The sequence below is a fragment of the Chionomys nivalis genome, chromosome 13, assembly GCF_950005125.1.
Source record: "Chionomys nivalis chromosome 13, mChiNiv1.1, whole genome shotgun sequence".
Lineage (NCBI taxonomy): Eukaryota > Metazoa > Chordata > Mammalia > Rodentia > Cricetidae > Chionomys > Chionomys nivalis.
This window is the reverse complement of record NC_080098.1, coordinates 69,846,852-69,871,030: the sequence shown is the minus strand read 5'-3', so window position 1 is coordinate 69,871,030 and position 24,179 is coordinate 69,846,852. Positions and strand designations below refer to the sequence as shown.

General features: G+C 48.3%; 1 pseudogene; it reads left to right on the top strand.

The window, feature by feature from the left end:
- The first annotated feature begins 345 nt into the window (after positions 1-345).
- Positions 346-24,179, top strand: part of LOC130885548 (mitochondrial fission regulator 1-like) — a 50,117-nt pseudogene continuing 26,283 nt past the window's right edge.

Below are 24,179 nucleotides of genomic sequence, written 5' to 3'. Positions count from 1 at the left end.
CCTGAAGGACTTGAACTGCACATTGGGAAGACTCAAAATGCTGGACTGGATAAGGTCATCATGAGGATGGTGCTGCAGCCAGCTGGAGTTAGCACACAGTTGGTACTTTGGTCTGGAAAACCATATAGCTCATCTAGAGGTATCGTAAGGAAAATTGGTACCAGTTTATCTTTGATTCATTGTTCAAGAATTCAATTTCAGCTTACCATCCATGCAGAAGAATGGAGCCCCGTGCATAGGCTGTGGTGGCATCTTCAGCTAATGTTGAGTGGGTCATCACAGAAGGAGAATTCTCAGTAACTCAGGCCAGAGGTCAGGTCCAACCCCTGCCCCCCGCCCCCAAGGATGGCAATCCCTTGCTCTGAGAAGCCCCAAGCAAGCACACTTCCTTCCTCAAAGACGATCCTGGCCAGTGAGAAGGTCTTGCAGAAGAATGAGCTTGCTGCCCTCAGACCTCAGATTGCCAAGACTGGGACCCTGTAGGAGCAACAGAGACCCAGGGCAGGCCACATCTGCTAAGGTAGCACCCTCATCCTCCACTAGTACTCCCTCAAAGAATGTCTGCTTTAGATCTAATTAAAGAAAGAAGATAACGAAAGCCCAGTGCTGGAAAGACTTCAACCAAGAGCCTCCCGAAGAAGACTGACATACCCAATATTCTAGAGATCCAGAAAGATGGGGACAGGGTGAAGTGACGGTTGGCCACCAGGTCAGACGAAGATGTGGCTACTCTGACCCTGCTGCCCTTGGAGCAGAGGCCCCTGAAAAAGAAGTCACCTCTCAGCATCGACTCAACAGCCGAGGCAACGGGGAAAGGGGAACTCCAAAGCCAGGGTCAGAGGCTGCCTCCGAGTCAGCCCAGTTTGGCCCACATATATTGAAGTCTACAGGAAAAATGAAGGCTTTAATGTTCCCAACTCCTAATAGACAGTGTGCGCCAAAAGGAGGACATCTTCATTCGTATTTCTGCTTTTCTCACCCTAAGTCAGTTGTTTCTTTGGAAATCCCAAACTTACAGAAAAACATAAGTAAAAACAAAAAACAAAAAAACAAAGACTAACTCTGAATTTCACTGCCAAGCAGTTTCCAGTGTTAATTTTCCCCTGCAGGCTTTTATTTATATTTAAGTATAACCAAGTGAAATTCAATCTAATAAATATTTCACTATGACAATGAAAAAAAGATTAAAAAAAGATAAAGTCCCTGAATATCCCCTTTATCTCCATATACAGGAAAAGAGAAAAACACTAAAATCAAATCATATCCATTTACTTATATGTAAACTCCACTGTTCTTTGCCACTGGATATGAATTAACAGCAGTTGGGAAAGAAGAATGAATGGCAGTTTATGTTGGCTAACAAAACACCACGGTGGACTTTTCCACTTTATATTACTCCTGTATTAGATTGACTCCCCTTTGATATGTCCTGCTGGACATTAGTCCTTTATATCATAATATTTCAGCAGCATTGCTGCAGGTCATAAGGTTGGAATTTGCCCACATCCCCAGTCGGGGTTTTCTTTAGAAACACTCGTACTCATCTTATCCTATCAGGGTTAAAGAGCAATGTCAAGACAGAAAGATGTGTTTGAGTGCAGCATCAAAAGAAGAGAAGGGAGGGGCAGGGGAGAGGGGAGGGGAAGGGAAAAGGAGGGTGGAGGAGAGAGAAGAGAGAAGAGAGAAGAGAGAGGAGAGAGGAGATGGGAGAAGAGAGTAGGGGAAGGAGGAGAGGGGAGGGGAGGGGAAGAGGAGAGAATGAGAGGGAGGGAGGGCGGGGATAGAAGACGGCTAGTAGGTGAAGTGCTTGCTGCACTTCAAGACTGAGGACCTGATTTGGATCTCCAGAATTCACGTACAAGCTGGGGGCATGGTGGTGCGGGCCTGGAACCTGGCTCTGGGAGGCAGAAACAGCTGGGTCAGGGGGCTTGCTGACTAGCCATTCTAGCTTCAAAGAGTAAACTCCAAGTTCAGTGAAGACCCGCCCTCAACAAATACGGTTGAAATGCAATCAAGGAAGACAACCAGTGCCAACCTCTGACCTCCACATGTACCCACATGGGCAAAACCTTGACACACACACGCACATTTTTAAATTTGCTCATGACTTCCTGAAGAAAGCTATAGGTGGAATAACCTTATATTAACCGATTCTGATAGTCTTGGAGACGGGAAGGGAAGTGGACAGAGGGATTCTCTTACAAACTATTCCTTCCTCCCTTCTTTCCTTCCTGTTTTCTTTCTTAAGACAGGGTCTCTTATGTAGCTATGACTGACCTAGAACTAACTCTCTGTGCAAACCAGGCTGTCCTCCTGTCTCTACCTCTAAAATAGTGGGATTAAAGGCATGTGCCACCATGCTTGTGACATTTTCTTTATAGACTTCGATGCTACTTTGTTTTTAAAATATAAAACATATCACTTTATAATATCCTAAGTAGAAAAAATCTTTATCCCAAAATATAAAGTTCACTGGAAGAAGGGAAAAGGTTATAGATACTCAGAACAAGCTTAATCAATATGCAGACTAATCAACGGCCACTGTGAAGTGGTTCAAGAACAGCATTGCCGGGCAGTGGTGGCGCACACCTTTAATCCCAGCACGTGGGAGGCAGAGGCAGGTGGATCTCTGCGAGTTCTAGGCCAGTCTGGTCTACAGAGCATGTGTCAAGACAGGCTCCAGAACTACACACAGAAACCCTGTCTCGAAAAACAAACAAAAAACAAGAAAGGAAGGAAGGAAGGAAGGAAGGAAGGAAGGAAGGAAGGAAGGAAGGAAGGAAAGAAAAAAGAAAGAAAGTAGGAAAGAAAGGAAGAAGGAAAGAAAAAAGAAAGAAAAAAGACAAAAAAAAGACACAGTCCTTTACCCAGGACTAGTAGAGGGTAGGTGGGTGCAAAATACCTAACATCCTTAGAGACCAGTTAGGAAATCCACACAAGTGTAGAGGTAGATCAAATCTGAACTTTCGGGGGCAGGGCTTCCTGATGGGGGCATTCCAAGCAGGACCAGAGCAACGCAAGAGGAGACCGCAACATCAACGAAGGGTACTAGATGTGAAGTTACCTGGTAAGGAGCGATGGAGACTTGAGAAAAGGCAGCAGCAGGAAGTTCTCAGCAATGCTTCAGCCTGTGGAACCTTCTAGTCTTCAGAGGGTGTGGAGGCGAAAGGGGAGTTAGCTCATCAATACCGAGCCACATCTGAAGAAGACCAGCTTCCTTTCCCTTCAGGGTGGCCTTGGTCTCTCAGGGGACTTCACAACCAAGCTGCTCTCAGTTCCAGGACTTGAAGTCCTAGGTGCAGGCCTGTGAGGCTCATCTCTAGGTCACACTGCAGCTCTTAAGACCGTGCCCGCCTCTCAGTCTTTCCAACTGTCCTGGAAGGCAACGGCCACGTCATTGAGGTGAAGCAAGTTCTCTGTTCATTCAGAGTTGGTTTTTGTGGCAGTGTCTCTCATTCTCTACTTTGACTCCGGGGTGAAGTAGCAGGCAGGACGCATTGCCAAGTCTTGGGAAGCAAAGCTTGGACTATGAGCATTACCAGACTGATAAACAGTGGTTTGCCTTGAGATTCCAGGAGAATACAGCAACCATATTATCTTCCTCAGGCAGCATTTGGGCAAAGAGGGCATTGAGCGTGTCCATTTCTACAGGGAAGAAAACAACCAGCTTGTAAATTACTGTTATCAAAGGCACAGAGAGCAATCAGTTTCACCTGTGGTTTCTGAGGACTGTGGTGTTCCCACAAACCCTTCCTTTGCCAAAAGGGTAACACTCCATAGGTCTAGAGCTCACACAAGTCTTGATAAAGTTTACATTCTAGACTACATGGGCACAGTAAAGCCAGCTCTGGAGAGAGACACACCCACCCTCAAAATGCTCATCCTTGTCAAAAGCGGACCGGCCTGCTTGGTGTGGCTCACAAGCACGCCCAGGAGTCTCATGTCCCTGCTCCTGGCCTTCAGTCCACACCTACAAGGATTCACTTTGCTCTGCTCACTTTACAGATACCATCCTAAAAGGATGTGGGCAGGACAGAGCTCGCAAATGCACACAAGCCCTCATTGTGGCTGTGCTCCTAACTCAGCCCTCAACCCTTCAAGCAGGTGTGACCTCTTTCATGGTCTGACAACCGCCCCCCCCCAACCTACCTTCTCCAGAAGAACCCACATATCACCCCAGCTTCTTTGGGAGCAGTTCCTAGAGCCCAAAAGGCCTGGTTCTCTTCCTCAGCACCAACATCCCTCGTTTTATGAAGTCTTTGCTTTTTGCTCACAAGAGCTAAAGACCCTTCAGGGAACACCCCTTGTAATCCAGGGTCGGGGTACAGCAGTGAGGGAAACAGAGCCCTGTCCTGGTAGGATTTAATTTTTAGCATAACTGCAAAATCAAGTTCATTCATAAATATCTAGCTTAAGACCAAGCAAGGCTGGGAGGGCCAGGATGGGTAGCCGTGGGGTTGACAGGGTGTTCTGTGAAGTTCCTTCCTGTGGGATGGTTATGGCTCTTAAATGTTGGGGGCTAGAGTGACGAGTTCATCTGTAATGGGTTTATTTCTCACCCTGTTCACTTTTATTACAGTCCTGTTCCCTCTGAACACGAGATTCTAACTTCAACAGAAGCATATTTGGGTAATCTGATATAAACGAAATTTAAACTTTGACCTTCAACAATAAAATTGCTACTTTCCCTCTGTGAAGATCCGGAATGCAGATGAAGGGCCTGATAGCTTCACTTTCTGGGTTTCTACCTGACATCTAACACGATTCTAAGCTTTGCTCGGAACCATCTGGGGACAGGTCGGGCCTGCGGTGGGCAGCTAGCCCGGAGCCCTTCTCACTTGGAGAGAACTCACACACTTCTCTCTGGTTCTTGCAGCATAGCTTCTGCTGTGTGGTACTGCTGCTCAGGGCCAAGCTGGAGCCGAAAACACAAAATCCACCCACTGCCTTCCACTGTACGAAAATCTGTGCTGACTCCCATTTTGCAAGAACCGCTTTAATCCCCACCACGGGTCAAGGTTAAGTGTGGGCTTACTCCAATCTGCCCCACGTCATGTTCTAATTCCTATAGGTTATCTGACTTGGAAACGAAGGCAGACGGTTGCAGGTCCACGTGGGGCTGACTGCAACCAAGACCACTGCCTTCCTCCGCACCTCCAACAGCTGCCTTGCCTGCCACTGTTCATCCGCCATTTCCCAGACTCTGAGCACAGCCTTCAACACTGCCCAGGTTTCTAGCGACAAAATTAAAGCCTCACTTTTACTATATTTTTTTTTCTAAAGAGAGAAATTAAATGTCACAGTCTGGACCAGAATAAGCCACCGAGCGTTCAGATGCAGGGGTGCCCTGCATTAATAACCATTCACCGAGGAAGCATTTCCTGTTTATACATGGAGCTAATGAGAATCCATCATGCCTGTCAAATACACTGAACAGCAAATTCAAATGTCAAACCAAATGTAAGAGGTCACACATTTCCTTTGCTAACTAAAAGTGTAATTCATAAATATTATTGCTACCAAACTCTCCATCTACATCATTTGTTTAGAAATATGCACATGTAATATAAATTGTGATCAAGTTAAATGGGTATATTATTTCCTGTTTTAAGGGCTAACAGCAGCATGAATTATGCTTTACTGCGAAGAAGGCTTGAGTCATCAGCAGCTCTGCCCGAGCACAGCCGCGCATTTTACACCCCCAGGTTGAGGCCTGCACATCCATTCATAAATACTTTACATTACCCGGCTCTGCGGATAACTTTCACTTCTTCAGCTGCCTTATAAAACAGCTCTTACTGCTGCAAAGGTCAGCTAAATGGACGTAAGCTTTGGACCTCACTACGCTTAAAAACAAAAGTAAAAAACAGAACAGCTTTACAAAAACGAGGGTCTTCAGTTCCGTCTGCAAGCCCAACTCCAGAATCCCAAGCAGACTGAAGTTTTGCATCTGCGCATGGGTGGTGAGACATGACAGTTGGAACAACCACACAAGCCCCGGGAAGGAACTACAGAGCTAGGGAGCACAATTTCATTCCGTTTTGTCTACCATTAACTCATCTACCGTGCTCAGTTTGAAAAGAGAAAACATGTGTACATGTCACTATTTATACTGTTTTAGAACGTAAGGCTTTCCAGGGGGCACAGGGAAAGCAGAGCAAACAGAAGTAGGCTTTCATCTAAAACCCAAGAGAGACAAATAGAACCTGCCAGACAGGGACATGGAAGGACAGCATCAAAGCTGACTGACCATTGCTGGCCATGCTCTGGCCGTTCAAGAAAGGAGTACAGACTCACTCCCCAGTCAACGAAAATTCCCACCAGTGACCTAATAAACATAAACACATGGTTAAGCCCTACTCTCCCAGACTGAGTCTGATGGAGCTGTTCCTACAGGCAGGCTGGGAACTTAGCCCCGAGTTACAGCACAGCTTTGCCAGACCCATAGCCAGGGAAGCCAGAGACCTCCTGCCACCACATCCAAGGACCTTTGAGCCAAACCAGGAGGAGGAGAGGGTGGGCAAGAGGGTCCCAAGGAAGCCTGACTTGTCATTGGTTCTGAATCTTTGCAAACCTTCCAAAAGGAGCCTTTGGGACACCGTCATGGTGGATGATTGTGCAACCAAAGTGTCTTTGATGTCACAGATCAGGGAGGAGGTTAAGCTGAGCTTCTGCGAGAGATAACCAAGACAACCTGCAGCATTTGAAGTCTGGCAATGACAATTTCAGGGACTCCAGTTTCAGAAGATGCCATTGACAGACAACAGCAGTGCTTGTTTGTGTGGGCATCACAGGGCAGGGGTGGCCTGTTTCTCTCCTGCCCAGTGACTTCCCCGAAGGACCTGAGGTCAGCTTTAGGACAGGTTGAGAGTGCACGGCTCCCACTGAATGCTTTCAGTTTGCATTCTTCTAATAGGTTTTTCATGGCCTTTTCTCTCCGTAGTAAGCTAATTTGGGGGATGGAGAGGTGGCTTAGCAGTTAAGAGCACTTGTTCTTGCAGAAAACTTGGGTTCAATTTCCAGCCCCCATGTGGCAATTCACAACCATCTGTGACTCTAGCTCCAAGGGATCTGACGCCCTCTCTGGCCGCCACAGGCACTGCATACACCTGATGCATGCATGTACACAGATGTAGGCACACACTCATGCACGTAAAATAAGCATAAGTAAGTCATTTGTTAAAAGATAACGTTATATCATTGAGTCATCTGAAATGGCAGACTATCACATTTGTTACCTATGTTTGGAAGGTCAGTAAAAGGTAATGACCTTTACATCACATTTTTTAATTATGGAAATTGACGTAAGATGGATGCCCTGGCTTTGTCTGTGTGCTTGCTTTTGCAGTGCTGGGGACAAGGCACATGGCCTTGCACGTGTTCGGCAAGGGCCCTGTCACTGGCCTATGTCACTGGCCTTGATTTGATTCCTGCCGCCACACACCAATGTCCCCCCACTCAGCCTTTTTTTTAGGTAACTTAGTTTTTAAAATCCAGCTTCACTCACTCACAAGCCTGGCAGTCATCCGTGGCATTGCCTAGCCTACATATTCTACCACGTGTGCATGCTGCTGCCTGACCAGGCCCTGATGAGCTTATATATGGACACCTGACTTTTGCTTTTTTATTCTGTCATTGATTTGGGAGGGCTTTTTAATTATCATTTTTTATTTGTTGTGCTAGAGATCAAACCCAAAGCCTTGGCCACCCCAGGGCAACTGCTCTAACATTGAATTACAACCCCAGCCCTTTGATTTTTGCAGGTAAGTCTTTTGGTGTATGGGTAGCCCAGGTTAGCCTAGAATTTACTGCGCAGCCCCAGATTGCCCTTAAACTCCCAATTCTCCTTCTTTCTGCCTCCTACATGCTAGGATGACAGGCATGTAGCACCATGCTTGACCTACTCCTAGACAGTTGTGAATATCCTTATTCAAGGATTTTTATGGAAACCTATTTTTATTTCTCTGAGGTTAATACCTAAGATTAGAATTTCTGGGTCACAGGATATATGTATTTTTAACTTTTAAGAAAATGCTGTTTTCTCTGGGTTGTCATACCACATTACACTCCAGCCAGTAGCGCACAAGCATCCGGTTCTTCCAGACACCTGCCAGTGTCAAGTTGTCTCTCCTCAACATTGTGCCAGTGTCCAGCAGAGACACTGTGACTTGACTTCCTGCTTCCCAATCTAATGATGTCAAGCACTTCTTCATGTGCTGCTATGTTTATGCTTGTTCTGAAGGGTCCGCGTAGAAGCCTAGTCGTCAGAGCGGCAGTGGGAGAGGAGGTAGAACCTGTTAGCATTAGGGCAAAGTGGGTCATAGTGAAGTCACTGGAGCCTTGTCCTCAGATGGGCCTGGTACTGGCCTCACTGAGTGAGCGAGCTGTGCTCTGGGACTGAGTTCCTCCAAAGGACCATGTCTAACTTCCTGTCTGACTGCCTTCACATATGTACTATCCCACATGTACGTGTTCCTGCCATGATGATTTTCTCATTGTCTGGTACCACCAAAGGTGCCCTCGCCAGACACTAAGCCCTCACCAGACACTTTCCAGGTGTCTTCCAGCCTCCCAAACTGTGAGCTACTGAGGCTTCCTTTCGTCAGAAGGGCCTGGCTTCATACTTTTGATTCCTAGGCATCTGTACATCATCCGTGTGCTTACTAGACATTTGTCCATCATACGTGAGCTTACTAGACATTTGTACATCATACGTGAGCTTACTAGACATTTGTCCATCATCCGTGGGCTTACTAGACATTTGTCCATCATCCGTGGGCTTCCTAGACATTTGTCCATCATCCGTGGGCTTCCTAGACATTTGTCCATCATCCGTGGGTTTACTAGACATTTGTACATCTTTTATGAAGTTTCTATTCAAATTATTTCACTCACTTTTAATTGGATGTTTGTCATTTAATTTTTAAAATCGTTCATATATTCTAAATGGAAGTCTTTTGTCAGATATACCTATTGGCAAATTTGTGACTTAGCGATAAACGTTCTTAGCAGTGCCCCTTGAGCAGGGTTGTCTAATTGTGACAGTTTATCCAGCTCTTTCAGCTGGCCAGAACTTTGCGTAACCTCTCTAGAAAGCCTTCCACCCTGTCTTTTCTAACAATTTTATTATTTCAGATCAGTGCACTGACTTACACTAAACTGACTTCATATATGGTTAGAAGTAGGAACATATATACTCTAAAAATTTCTGTGGAGACTGTATTCTTTATCTTGAATTCATCACAACTTACCTTCAAAAATATTCCATTACTACACTAGCCATTGGGAAATGTCAAAGTAAATGTTGGCATACATGTCATATGTGTTTATGTATGTTTCTAAGGTTGGAAGTCACATGTTTGTTGTTTTTCTTTAAATGACCTGTTGCCTTTAAAGAGTTTTGAGGATCCTTTCACTCACCCTTAATCATCCAATTACTTTTCTCACCTTTGCTGCCAAACGCTTGACAAGAAGAAACTTAAGGAGGGGTGGCTCTTAGTTTGAAAAGACACAGATTAGCGTGCTGGAACAATGTGGTGGAAGCAGCTCATGGAGGTAGAACACACGGCAGCCAACAGACCAGAAATAGAGATGACAGAAAGTGGCACTAGGATGTAAACCGTAAGACCCACCCCATCAACCCACTTCCCCCAGCTAGACCCCACCAAAGCCCCCACAGCTCTCAAACGCAGCGCCACTGGCTGAGGACCAAGCTCAAACCCATGAGCCTGTGGGGGATGCGTTACAATCACATGCTGATGTTGCTGATGACACTGATGGTCCTGTTTGTGCAACCACTTTCTAGTAGACCAGGTTTCCCTCTAAAATCGTTTCTGCCTGTTCCTGGAAGTCCTCTTCCCATGTCCTGACCACTGGAGACATTTCTGTGGCTTTTGTCTTCTTCGTCTCGTCACTGGCTGTCAAATATCAGCTTTTCAGGGCTGTCCATCTGTCTTTCTTGCCAGGCTAGAGCCGTTGTATCATTGTCTACTGTCTTCTGTTATATCTGATGAGACCTTGCCTTCATTTTTATAATTGTTCACCTCGGCTTTTTCTTCCTTTTCTGGCTGATTTCAAGATTTTTTTTTAATTTAAAGGAAAATAAGGACTTTCTCTCTTGGCTATGATCTTATTAGGGATTCTCTGTGTTCCTTGAGCTGAGCTTCTGTTTCTTCCTGAGTTTTACAAATTTTTTTTCCTGATCTTGTCGCTGATTTCTTCTGCCTTTTTCTCTCATCTCCTTCTGGAGCTCTGGTTGGTTGGTTTTTAGGCCAATTGCTGTTACATTTTTTGCTTGTGTCCTATTCTACTTCCTATTGCTATAACCAATGCCATGACCCAAAGGATTTAGTTTATTTTACAAACTCCTTGGTCATAATCTGTCACTGGAGGAGTTCAGAGCAAGACCTCCAGGGCAGGAATCTGGTGACAAGGACAGAATCAGAAACCATGGAGGAATGTTGCTCACTGCCTTGCTCAGATAGATAACTGGACTGATGCTCACTACCTTGCTCAGATAACTTTCCCAAACAGCCCAGGCCCACTCACCCAGGGAGCATCACCACCCATAGTAGGCGGACCTTATCTATCAATTAGCATTTAAGAAAATACCACACAGCTATGTCTACAGGCCAATCTGGAGACCCTAATCCCTCAGTCAAGGTTCTCTCTTCCCATGAGAGTATAGCTGACAACCAATATTTGCCATCACAGTTTGGTTTCACTTTTTGTTTCAATACTTGGAACCATTGAATCCCAGTCTCCCGAGTCCCAGTCCCAGTGTTCCCACTTAGCATCTTAGCCAGGTCTCACAGCTCCACTGTGAATGTGCTGCCTGTCTTTCCATTAGGTCCTTATACTTATGTCAAAGACCTAATACGTAGGGACTATATATACAGTTTGACAATGTCTGATGATTCCAACTTTCATGGGATTATTTTGCATCTTAACAATCACATCTTTCTTTGAGATGCGTGTGCTTGGTATGTCTATACTGAATGCCACACACTACATTTATAGTAGAGAGGTGACAAAATGCATACTAAAATGGAGAGCTCTATTAGCGTGTTCATGCATGAAGATAAATGAGTGTCTGGTTTCTATTGAGTGGATTGTGGACTTTGTTGTTTTAGCCACATCCAGCGGTGATCACAACCTGTACTCACTGTTAAGCCCAGTATGACAGTTTCTCTCAATGCTCCTAACCACTGTGATAGCTTGAAGGAGAAATGGCCCCTACAGGCTCAGACGTTTGAACATTTGGTCCCCAGATGATGGCACTATTAGGGACTGTTATAAAACCTTTGGGAGGTAGAGCCTTGTTGGAGGAAGTTTGTCACAAGGGGGTGGGCTTTAGAACTTTATAGTCTGGCCTTGCTTCCTGTTCTCTTTCTCCCTCCCTCCTTCCCTCCTCCTGTCCCTCCCTCTCTCCTCTTTCCTACTTCTATGTGCAGATGAAATGTGACCTCTCTGCTCCCTCCCTGCCAGGCTAACCTCCCATTCCTGCTACCCCAGCTTCCTGCCATGATGGACTCTATCCCGCCGGAACCGCTGAAATAAATAGACCTTTTAGTTTCTGAACTGATTCGCCTGGGTATTCTATTACAGCAACAGAAAAATAACTAACACGGCCACCTCGCCCCTCATGAACTACAAAATGAGAGCGGTCTCTCAGCATTACCGCCCATCTCCAGTAGCTGCTGCTGCCTGGTGACCTGTGGAAGTCCTTGCAAGCCGAATCTGTTAGGGAGCCTGACATCTGGCCTGAGAGAGGATTGTGAATTCCCACCTTCCTCCCAGCAGCAGGAGCAGTGGACTGAGGCGCCATAGCATGGGCAGGTGTCTGGGTCTCATCCAGCTGAAGAGAGCTGCCCCATACTCTGAAGGTTCTAATTGAGAGTTAGCCGCTACCCATCCTCCAGCAACACACGACTGTGGGCTGTTCCCCAGGCGTGGTTCAAGGTAGTTCCTTTTGGTTCTCCTGCCCTAGCTGCAGATGGGACCTCAATGCCCATTCAGTCTCTTGATGCTAGCAGACAACCTCACCTCTCACTCCCCAGACATCAGGAGTGAGAGGCGGTTCCATTGGTTTTCCTTACATTTAACTATAGTACGGGATGTTCCTGAAGCGTAGGTGTCCTCTAGCCCCTGTTCTGCCCTGACTCTCTTCTTTAGGTTCACAGAGGCCATGGCCTAGAGGGAGACAAGGGCACGCACCCACCTTGTGTCTGTGGCTCCCATGAATTCTATATTGTGTTGTTGCCCACACTCGGCTCTCCTAAGTCAGTATCCTTGTAACTGTTTACGACCCCTCCTCTCCTCACTTCCCTCTCCTCCCTCCTCCTACTCTTGCTTCTCTACCCAAGATAAAGCAGCCATGTTTCTTGGGAAAGCACACTATTCAGTTTTAATTCACTAGGTTATATCTTCGAGGCTGCTCTGTGATAGACTGGATATGATTTTGTAAGCTGTCTGATGTTTTTATTTTTAATGATTAGGGTAAGGGCATCATTCTGTTATGGATTTTACATCCTAGATGTAGTTCCTTACTGAGGATGAATATTAGTAAGTAATAACTTGTCTTTGAGTTTGTATTTACAGGTTTTCTAATGTTTGTCTTTCACACATTATTTCTTTGCTAATGAAACTGAAATGAAATCTCACTTCCCCTCCCCGTGAGTCTCAACCTTTTGCATATGGAGCTGTTCATATGAGGGAAGGAGTTCATGCATCATAAACAAAGGAATAAGCTCAGAATTATAACTACAAAGCAAGACATAGACACCGAGCGTTAGACACATAGCAGACTGGACACACAGCCACCATCAGGCCAGATACACAGCCACCATGGGTTAGACACACAACCACCATGGGTTAAACACACAACAGGCCAGATACACAGCCACCATGGGTTAAACACACAACCACCATGGGCTAAACACACAACAGGCCAGATACACAGCCACCGTGGGTTAGACACACAGTAGGCTGGACACGCAGTCACCAAGGGGTAGACACTCAGCAGGCAAAGCAAGTAGTGTTTTATATGTGCGCAGTTTTGTTTCTCACCACTCAATGAATGACATGCTGGTTACTAGGTGAGGAAATGCAAGCTTGGGGAAATTAAATGACATGGCTAAACCACAGGACTATTACCTGGGGAAAGTAAGACTTGATCCTAAGCAGTGTGGGTGCTGGAAACCACACTCACACAGGACCATTACCCAGGGAATGAAAAGACTTGACCCCAAGCAGTGTGGGTGTTGGAAACCACACTCAACCTACATGTCTTAGGGAGGTGAGTGGGAGTGGACGTTACAATTTCCTTAAGCTGAGCTGTCTTTCAGTGATGATCAGGCATCTGAATTTGGACCAGCTCATGTGTCTCTCTGTACATCCAAGCCCTGAGTAACACAAGCACCCCCACTCCCACATACCCCACTCCCACCCCCACATGATTCTTCCATGACGAACTTCACCTCCCATATTTTATGTCCCCAGGTGCCCTGACATCATTCTGTACTTAGGAAGAAGCCTTTCCCCAGGGCATGCACCAGACTCAGAACCAAGACCGGATAAGGGCACACAGTAAGGAAGACAAGATACATCTGTAAGCAGGACCAGGATGAAGGTAAGAAGACTGACTGCCCAGGAAAGCTCCACCAGTGCCCTGTCTGCAGCTACCAGAGCTGCAGAACAAGCCTGTGGCTTTGAGGGAAACACCACCTACTCCACCTGGAATTCAACAGCAGTTCTTCCCAGACGCGTGGTCTCAAATGGAGCTTGGCCTTCTTCAAACAACCCTGGCCGTTGAAAGCAAGATTCTCTTGAATCATTTGTAAAAGGACAAATACTGCTCATCGGGGACCAGAGATCAAACACACCTAAATCTCTTCTATCAGTGGGCAGCTACTTCCCGGAGTCTGAGAATGTGCCTGGTGCTGCTTCCTGGTCAGCCTGGCAATCCCTTCCTTAGGTACCTGGGATCCTGGAAAAGCAGAAATGTGGTTTTACTTATACAAGTCTCTGTCTCAGGCAGATGGACGGGATGATAACCAGCAGGTCAATCAGCTCCTGCTCCGATGGCCGCCACAGGCTATTTTGGAATTCGTCTCTGGGATAGCTGCGGCTGCTTTCTTTAAAGGGGGATCAAAACATTGAAATGCATCCAAGAGTTCTGCTCAGTAACCCAAGAGCAGATGCCATTCATTAATAGGAAATGCACAAGGTACTTCCCTGACGTTCTTAAGATTCCCTCAGCATTCCTCAGGGAAAAGTGAGCCCCTTGGCTGTGAGTCCTCCTCTTACAGAACTGTTTGTGTCACAGGCTAGCCCTTCTGGGATGAAATCACCTCTAGGAACAAGAAAAATTAGGCTTTTTGTTTGTTTGTTTTCATTTGGGTAACCAGCAAAGGAACAGTATATTCTGGGCTCTTCAGGCTAAGGTGGGCTTGGAGCATTTAGAGAAAGCCCATTGGGGAGTGCTGAAGATGAAAGGGGTTGGGGTCCAGGACACTTGACATGGCACAGGGTCATGTGTGCATGACCTGCTTGTGTCCCTATTTTTGTTGCTGCTAACTGGCACTCTGGCCCTGTCACTTTCTTCCCCATCATGTCATGTCCCATGGTGATCTCGGCTCCCCTAAAAGCCTCCTAGGTTAGAGACCAGAGGTTACCACACAGCACCACACACGCTTAGGGAATATTTGTTGAATGAATCAATAAATAAGTAGACAACCAAACGGGCAACCCTGGGAGTGGGAGGGGACCCCAGAGGCCAGTGCCTGCTCACCCTATCTCCATGGGGTGAAGGGATCATCCCACCCCCCTCCACTGAAGCAAGCAATGAAATTGCAATGTGCCTCCCAGGGGGAAGCCAGGATCTAGAGGATCTAACACTTTATGGGTCTGCCAGCCAGGCAGGTTCCCAAACAGAACTCCTCAGAAGGAGGCAGAAACTGCGGGGCAGCGGCCTCTCCCTCTGCCTCTGCTCCCACAGGCCTGTTCCTGCTTCCTTTCTTTTTCTGTGATAAAGCAATCTCACCGGGGCAAGAAAGAACTTATTTGGCTCATTTTAAGCCACAGTTTTTCACCGAGGGAAATCAGGACGGGAACTCAAGTAGGAACTTGAAGCAGAAACCGTGGAGGGATGCTGCTTGCTGGCTGGCTCTCTGACTTTCTCACAGGTTTATCCTCAGCTAGCTTTTACATACTTCCCTAGACCATCTGCCCAGGGAATGGTGCTGCCAAGGGTGGGCTGAGCCCTCCTATGTCAACAACCAAGACAGTCCCCCACAGACATGCCCACGGGTTTCGGTTTAAGCAGCCTTCCCCTTAAGACTCCCTTCTATGGTGACTCCAGTCTGTGGAGCTGACAGTTAGCGCTAACTGGGACAATGGCTAAACTATGGCAAGCTCACAGCGTGTCTGGAAACATCAAACGAGACACTGTCATAACGAACTCATTAACATATGCCCAGGACTCTAATGGGTGAGTGGAGGGGGTGAACAGCAATGGGAAGAAACTGCATTCCTGATGCTGGAACATTCTAGACTAAGATGCAAGGGGTGGGCATAAGGAACAGGCTAGACCAAAGGGGCCTAGAGCACTCACAATAAGGCAGCCTGCCTGCATCCCTGTGCCGTGACACCAAGGCCTCAGTCAAGAGACTTGTCCATGGAAATGAGGTTGGTAGGGAAACTGGGGGACCCTATGCAGGCTCTGTAGCTGAAGACAGGAGGACAAGGCCGCTGTTGCCGTGTTGTTACTGATAGAGCGGTGTTGACACACCTAGCATCTCACAATTGCACACCCTCTTACTAGGAGACTCAGTCTGACTTAGAGCCGTATTCCACCAGGTGCCTGGACGCAGCCTTTATCACACAGCAAGCAGGAAGGCTGGCTGCCAGACACTGTCATTCACTGCTGTGCCCACAGACCTACGGACACATGTTGATCCCTCCCCTAACAGCCAGTCCTTGACTTTGCCCTTGCCCCAGTGTTTTCTTATTTGATGTCTATCCTACTATAGTGTGTATATTTCTAATCCACTTCTGATCCTCCTTTGTGCAAATGGGGCACAAATTAAAAGCAAAAGGGGACACCGGCCATGAAGGAGCGGAGCCATGGAAGCGGCGTTCCCGCAACCTCAGTAGCAGAATGGCTCTGCTGACCTCTCCGGCCCCATCCGCCTCCGCGAAGACGCAGGTGGTGAAGTTCAGGTTTGTCCTTAGGAGGCCTTGCTACTAGGCTGCTCCCCAGATTGTGTTACCTCGGCCCCATGGAGAGGTTGCCTAGCAACACCTACCAGCTTCATGCCTCTAAATCCCTCATTTGTGTCTTACATGCAAGAAGCACACTGTTCCCTGACCCCGGTCAGCAGCCTGCCCTCCCACACCTCTCCCTAGAGCAGGGCTGAGCTTCTGCCCTGGGCAGGTGGAGGCAGGAGCCCGGACCTTGCTTTACTCCTGACCAAGATTCCAGGCTGTTGAGCATGAGTGGAGACAGACAGGCAGACACCTTCAAGCTTCGGGAGCTGCTCTGCCTGTGCTGGGGGGGAGATAGCCCAGAGAGGAAAGGAGAGGAAGGGGAGAGAAGGTAGCTGAAGCTTAAAACCCGAACAGCCATTCCAGCATATGTCTCCTTAGAGACTTTAGCTCTTGTCAGGTAATGTTTCATTCAGAAGGGTCAAAAACATACAAGCAAGTAAACAAACAACGGTGTGCTTAAGATGGTGCCTAAATGGTAGGAAAAATAATCACGGTGTTTTAAAACAAGACCGTGTTATATATCTGTGCTAGCAAAGGGACTAGAAGCTTTGTGTGTGATGAGGATGGCTTTGTGATATGAATATTTCTCCTGAGCTTCAGGAAGCTGAGGGGCTGGGAGTGGGGCTGGGGATAAGGGTAGGGGTGAGGGGCTGGGGCTGGGGATGAGGGTAGAGGTGGGGTGGAGTGGGGCTGGGGATGAGGGTAGGGGTGGGGTGGGATGGAGCTGGGGATGAGGGTAGGAGTGGGGTGGGGCTGGGGATGAGGGTGGGGGGGTGGGGTTGGGGGGTGGGGCTGGGGATGAGGGTAGGGGTGGGGGGGTGGGTCTGGGGATGAGGGTAGAGGTGGGGTGGAGTGGGGCTGGGGATGAGGGTAGGGGTGGGGTGGAGCTGGGGATGAGGGTAGGAGTGGGGTGGGGCTGGGGATGAGGGTAGGGGTGGGGTGGGGTTGGGGGGTGGGGCTGGGGATGAGGGTAGAGGTGGGGTTGGGGGTGGGGCTGGGGATGAGGGTAGAGGTGGGGTTGGGGGTGGGGCTGGGGATGAGGGTAGGGGTGGGGCAGGAGTAAGGCTGGGTACGCGGGTAGGAGTGAGGTGGGGTGGGGGTAGGGTGGTTTGGGCTGGGGTTAGGTGGGGAGAACCCCAGTCACCTAGAGCAGACCCAGGTGTAGACAGGTTCTTGCTCCTTTCTTCTGGTGTAAGGATTTGGCCAGGTTACCACCTTGCTGCCAGGACTCCAGATTCACCCTGCCCCATCTGGTGTTTTCCAGCTTAACTCAGACATTTCAGAGACGGGCATTAAAGAAAAGTGTCCCTTCTCCTGTCACATGGAGAGAAGGAGAAAGTTCTTTCTCGGGCTCAGCCTAAAGCTCGTCGACGCCATCTGGCCTGTGTCTCCAAGCCAAAAGTTACAACTCTAAACATCACACACAGAAAGCGAGAGTCATCTTAGCTCCTTATGACGAAATCTATTTTCAACAATAAAATGAAGAACAGACAAGGAGAAACGGTCAAACCAAGAAATCTGGAGCTTTGCTCTCCAGTGTAACTGCCTAGTCACTTAGGTCTAATTACATTAAAATTTAATTAAACCTAAGTAGAATTTAAAATTAAGCCCTTTAGTTCACCAGCTTTGTAGCTTCAATTTCAAAAGCTGAAGTGACATGCATGGATAGTGGTCATCAGACCAGATACTTTTAAGTTTCTGCTGGCTGGGCAATATCATTCTGGAACATTCCATGAAAGGTCTGGGGTTCTGCTCCCAAATGATAAAGTCTAGTGGCAGGTTCCCAACTGTTGTTCTAACCTGGGCCAAGTCTCCAGTCTGAAAAAACTGGACAGCCTAGGGGCAAGCTGGACTTGTCCCAGTATTAATTCTCCCGTTTTGAAGTGAGAAGGAACCTTACAATCCACGTCTTAGAAGAAAAAATATTCCCGTGATGCTCTGGGGCATAGTAAGCAGACTATCCTACTTCCCCCAATAAAAAGTGCAGTTACCCAAGGGCTTGTGAATGTGAATTTTTTTACAAATGATTCTTTACAGAAGAGTGAAAGCTCATGAGATCCACACCATGCTGATGTACACAGTTGTCCCGGGTCTTCAGAGCTAGACCATGCTGATGTATACAGTTGTCCCGGGTCATGAGATTCAGACCATGCTGATGTATACAGTTGTCCCGGGTCTTCAGAGCTAGACCATGCTGATGTACACAGTTGTCCCGGGTCTTCAGAGCTAGACCATGCTGATGTATACAGTTGTCCCTGGTCTTGAGATCCAGACCATGCTACATATACAGTCGTTCTTACATCCAATGACAAGTGTTTTCATAAGAGGGAAAGACAGAGTGCAGCTATAACATAGAGACAGAGCTGAAGCTATGCAACTAGGAGTCAAGAATGGCCAGCAGTCATAGCGAGCCTGGGGCAGATGCTTGTCCGGAGCGTCTAGAAAGCCTACCCTTGACAACACCTCAATTTTGACTTCTGAAACCCAGACAAGGGAAGAAGAAATCTTTGTTGCCCTTCTGGCAAATTCCTAGGAAACCCCTATAAGATGTTAATGGTAAAGGTGATTGAATGAGTTTCCTCTCTTGGGCAGATGTGTCAGCATCTGGCCGATCTGCAGTCTTAGGTTCCACTGGATACGCGCACAGAGGCGGCAGGTGAGTTTTGTGACCACAGCTACTGTATCTGTGTGCCAAGGGAATGTTTCTGTGAGGAGTGGCAGAATGGATAGTTCAGGCACCGTGAGGCTTCCTCTGTGCCCCTCCAGCCCTGCTCTAGAGGAGGCTGCAGTAAACCACCCATGCCCCCCAAGGCCCTTGTCTCCTCCTGACTCCCTCCTCTACGCCATCCTCACGAGCATGCACATTCCATCTCTCCTCCTCCTCCTGCTGGCCTCTTTACAATTCTTACGCCAAAATTTACCTCAAAATCTACCTCCCTTCAGAATCTCCTCAGGAGATTATCCATCCTGTGGGACAGCCACAGGCATCATGCCAGGGCAATGATCTTGCATTCTAGGCTTGTTCCAGCCACACTTTCACTGTGAGACACCCCCGGAACCTCTCCCTCTCTTAGGCCTCAGTATCCCTACCCGCAGCATGACAAATGAGGCTGCCATCCAGCTCCTGTGAATGAAGCAAGCTGACTAATCTGCACTGTCCACCCTTTTCCCTTGACACAGTAATAGTGTTAATAATAGCAATAGTAAGAACTTACAACTGCAAGGAAGTTCGGGATATGAAATGAAGTTCATGATATTCAATGTGAACAAGCATGATCACACCAAACTGATGTTGAAGGACAGGCAAGAGAAGATGCCTTCGAGCCCAGCATGCTCGAGATTCCAGAAGCCCATCCTCTTGGCCACATCTTACCATACCTCCACTGCTTGGTAAACATGCAGAAGGGACAGCAAAGAACCAACAAAAGGACTTGAGACCCTTCTAGGCCCAGAGCTTTTGAAAGGGAACAACGTTCCAAATCTCAGGGCCTCCAGCCACCAGCAGACCCAGATACGAATGCCAGTCTACCACGCCAGGACACCTGGTCAAGGCCTGGGGCTACCATGAGGCAGAAAGGACACATCCAGTGGACATTAGAGACTCAGGTGTGGACTGACCCATAGCACATTCAGTGCTGATGGCACCAGGCATTTGCACACCAGCCAGGGGAGTCCCAGCAGGGAGGCAGGGGAAGTCACACACACCTCAGCATACAGGTGTCTGGCCATGTGTTGCTCCTAGTCTTCTAGAATTCTGTAAGGGGCTCTCACCTCTGTATTTCTTCCCTAGCTGTGAAGTTTGGAGCAATTAATTTACCTAACAGGGCCTGGGGTTCCTTCTACTCTAATGCCTACTCCAGGCTACTCTAACCGTGAAGTGGGAAAGCTGCACAGAATGACATCTCTGAAGTCACTCTGTGACTGCTCCTGCTCAGAGAGTGACTGGTGATGCCCTCCCTGCCGAGCCCGAGAGCTTTCCATCAGCCCTCAACCAGACTGAAATGTGGACATCCCTGTGTTCCAGCAGAAGGCAATTTGGTCCAAGCCCCCATCCTGGGCCTCCTGCCCACCTGGACTCCCAGCCCCGGCTTCAGGTCTCCTCTTCTCTCTAAGTGTTCCAGAAGCGTTTTTCTCTAGAGTCATTCTGCTCAGGTACTTTGACTGATAGGTCCTGGATGCACTTCCAACCTCTGACTCTTCTCTCTCCAAAGAGCTCCAAAGGATTGGTAGACATAGGCTCTTTCCAGAGGCCTGGATTGCCCAGCCCCTCCTCCCGCATTTCCAGGGGATGAGGTCTTTGCATTTAAAGTTCCCAAGCCAGACTCTCCGAGTTCCCTGACAGACTTCTCTGCTGGACTCTCATCCTTCAGAGATGCCACCTGCAGAGTCAGTGCTCCGTGGAGGCAGGAAAAGGGCGCCTACGCTAGAACATACAGGCCTCTGGTTGAATTGAGCAATGGGTCGGCCGTGTGCCGGTACAGGCATCAACTCTGTATTGTCAGACATTCAGTGAACGCCAGGGCGTGTCAGGTCAATTCCTTCAATCTATGTCACAATCCTATGGGGCAAACCCCCACCTCCACCTCAGGGCAGACAGAGGTCAACACGTAGTAAAGGGACTGAGTAAGGAAACGGGGTCCCCTGCTGAGGCCTGGGAGGAACTGGGAAGATCAGAGCCCAGAGGCTGCTCCCAGAGCGGGAACCTCCCTGGAGGTCAACCTTCCCTCATTCTAAGCTTCCCTAGCCCCACTTCCCAGTCTCATCCCTGATGCCGGAAGCCCAAGTAATGAGGGCATTACTGGACCCCATATGCCAGCAGGTGACAGCAGGAATGTCCACCTGCAGGAATGTCCACCTGCAGGAATGTCCACCTGCAGGAATGTCCACCTGCAGGAATGCCCACCTGCAGGAATGCCCACCTGCAGGAATGCCCTTTCCAGGGACTCCCAGCTCAGATGGAAACTTCCACCTGGAGGAAATAGCACAAACTCACCGCAGCGAGAGTTTGGAAACTATATTCTACATAACTTATTTCCCCTCTGTTAATGGTTAACTGTGATTTAAATTTAAAATGGGACAAGATAGCAAACATCAAAAGTGGGAGAGAATTTTGTTTTGTTGTTTGTTTGTTTGTTTTTGAAGAAAGAGAAGGCAAAGGGAGAAAAGTAGGCAATAGGGAAGAGGAGGGCTAGACGGCCTTGCCAGGCTATAAGGATGCTCACTTACTTTCTCTCTCTCTCTCTCTCTCTCTCTCTCTCTCTCTCTCTCTCTCTCTCTCTCTCTCTCTTTTTTAAGACAAGGTTTCTCTGTAGCTTTGGAGCCTGTCCTGGAACTAGCTCTTGTAGACCAGGCTGGCCTTGAACTCCCAGAGATCCGCCTGCCTCTGCCTCCTGAGTGCTGGGATTAAAGGCATGCACCACCACCGCCCAGCAGGATGCTCACTTTCTCAGGGGAGTTTCTGGGCCACATTCTCCACGGAAGGGATGGTGACCTTATTGACTGGCAGAGTCTGAAGCACCTGGGGCCTCATTACCATCCAAGCCAGAGACCAGAATGGGGATAGACCCCATTAGTAAAAACTACTACCCAGAGCAAGGAAAATCTGGCCAAAAATGGACAGCAAACCTCCTGCCACCCTGCAGTGTCCCAGACCCCAGCTGGCATGCTGAGCTGAAGCTCTGGAGTCCCCGTAGGCAGCCCCTGCTTAAAGATTCCATTCTGACAACAGGCCTTCCAAACCTGACCCTCCTCCGAGAACAGAACTGCAACCTGGCCCTTCAGGGTTACTCTGATTCGGACCTTGATCACCTTTGCAACAGGGGACTTTTTCTCAGGTGACAAATCTCACGCCCTTGTCTCATGGACACTAAGGAAAGCTCCTGCCACTTGGCACCCCTGACACGCCATGCCCCTGAGCTTCACAGGCTGTGAACTGGCTCCAGACACAGACAACTAGAAAGAGGGCAGGATGGTCGATGACTTTCACAGGCAGTGATGTCTGCCCAGGCCCTCCCTTGAACGCCAGAACAAGAGGGGCCCAGGAAGTAACAAATGGGTCATGGTGGGGGCCAATTACACATGCTAAGACAAATCCGTGCTGGGCCAGCAGTCACCCAGATGGAAGAGGAGATTTATGGCCCAAACCTGATTTCTCAGAATCCGGCGAACTGAGGGACGGAGAAGCAAAACCTGACAGAACGCTCCCCAGGTCTCACGGGGAGCCCGTGTGTGTTTGAGGGCTTTGGCCCTGCCTGCTTGCTGTACTTTATTGCTGGCAGAGAGATGGGAAATTTATTGCTTTACAAATCATACCATCCACAGCATAAATGAACTGTCTGGCTGCGGCACGCTCGAACCCAGATGATTTGCAAAACGTCTAATGGTAAGCGGGGTTACGCTATCTGCTTACGGGCACCGGGACAAAGGCAAACCATGACGTGGAGTATCTGCGTAGTGTAACTGGAGGTCGGCAAATTGGCCATGACTCACAAATGCTGGTTCAGCAGCATTACATAACTCAGTACGCGCCATCAGGGACTCGGAGAATTCAGAGCTGGCCCTGACAAGGCTGCAGATGACAAGCAGGGCACCACCAGCAGGTTTGGGGGCCCGAGGTCATGGCCAGGCCGAGTTCCACCGCCTGGTTAGTCCCAGGGTCTGCTAGCCATCAGGAGGCTGGGCATACCCCAAGGACTGCCAGGAACAGCCTTTCTGCCCAAATTCCCCAAACCTGGGGTGGGGGATAAGGTGTTGAAATTCTTGACAGGAGTTAGTCAGGGGTCACAGCCTACGGGGTGGCAACCCTTTGCTGGCTGGCCCAGTTGGTGACAGGCTCAGCTCAGTGCCTGGGACTTTGGGTATCACCAGAAAAGAGGCGAAAGCACATAGTGTTTATGAAGGAAACCAAACAAGTCATTTCAGCTTCAGGCTCATGCCAGTGGTGGCACAGGACCCAAACCCAGGCTGTTCGAGCCTGGCTCTCCTGCGTCTATAACACATGGACAGTTAGCAGTCATCATGTTCACGAAGCCCTCAGAGCACCCTGGGAGATGGGGACATTCACTCCTAATTTAACATGAGCAAACAGAAGAGTCAACACCCTCAATCAAGCTCACAGAGGAGGAAGTCCCTGAGCCTAGACACAAGCTCGGAAGATTTTGTTCTGAGGCCCCCAATGTTTTCCCCTCGGTACTGCCCTTAATCCAGGTGTGATTTTAGGGCCTGTCACCACCTCTCACTGTACCGTTTGAGGCAGTAGCATCAGTGAGCGTTCTCTAAATGTTCAGCAATGGGTTAGGGAAAGGCTCCTTAGAGCTGTGCCTGGTCCCTGGGAGCTCATGGTCAATGATGCCCAAGAGGCTTGCGTGGAATCTCTCCAGGAGGTCAGGAGAGTCTGCAGGGAAGGCAGACAGGATAGGCTGTTCCTTAAGCCAGGCTTTGAAAGACACATTAGGGTCTCAAGGCAAGTTCTGCCAAGGCCCAGACATGTAGTAGAGACCTTGCTTTGAGCACATGGTGCCCATGGTAGTTCTAGAACTCAGGTGACTGTCCCGAGGCAGGGGGGAGCCAGCAGAACTGGCTATTTACAGACAGGCCACAGGACCAGCCTTGATAGAAGATTCAGGCTTAGGGTACAGCACTGGGGAAAGCTAACCCTGTATTGATTCTTAACCCAGTGAAGTCTTTAGCCAAAAAGCAAAGAAAGATTTCTGAACATTGATTTTCAACACAAGGAATGGTTTGAAAATGCTTCGATCTATAAAAATAACAAAACTGTTTTGGTGGCATTCACAATAGTGAATTTGACCTTGCCACCGACATTAGAAATTCAAGCTACTTACTGAATACCCATACACACAAACAAGTAAATAAATAAATACCAGTCTCCCTTATTTTGTGAAACACACACT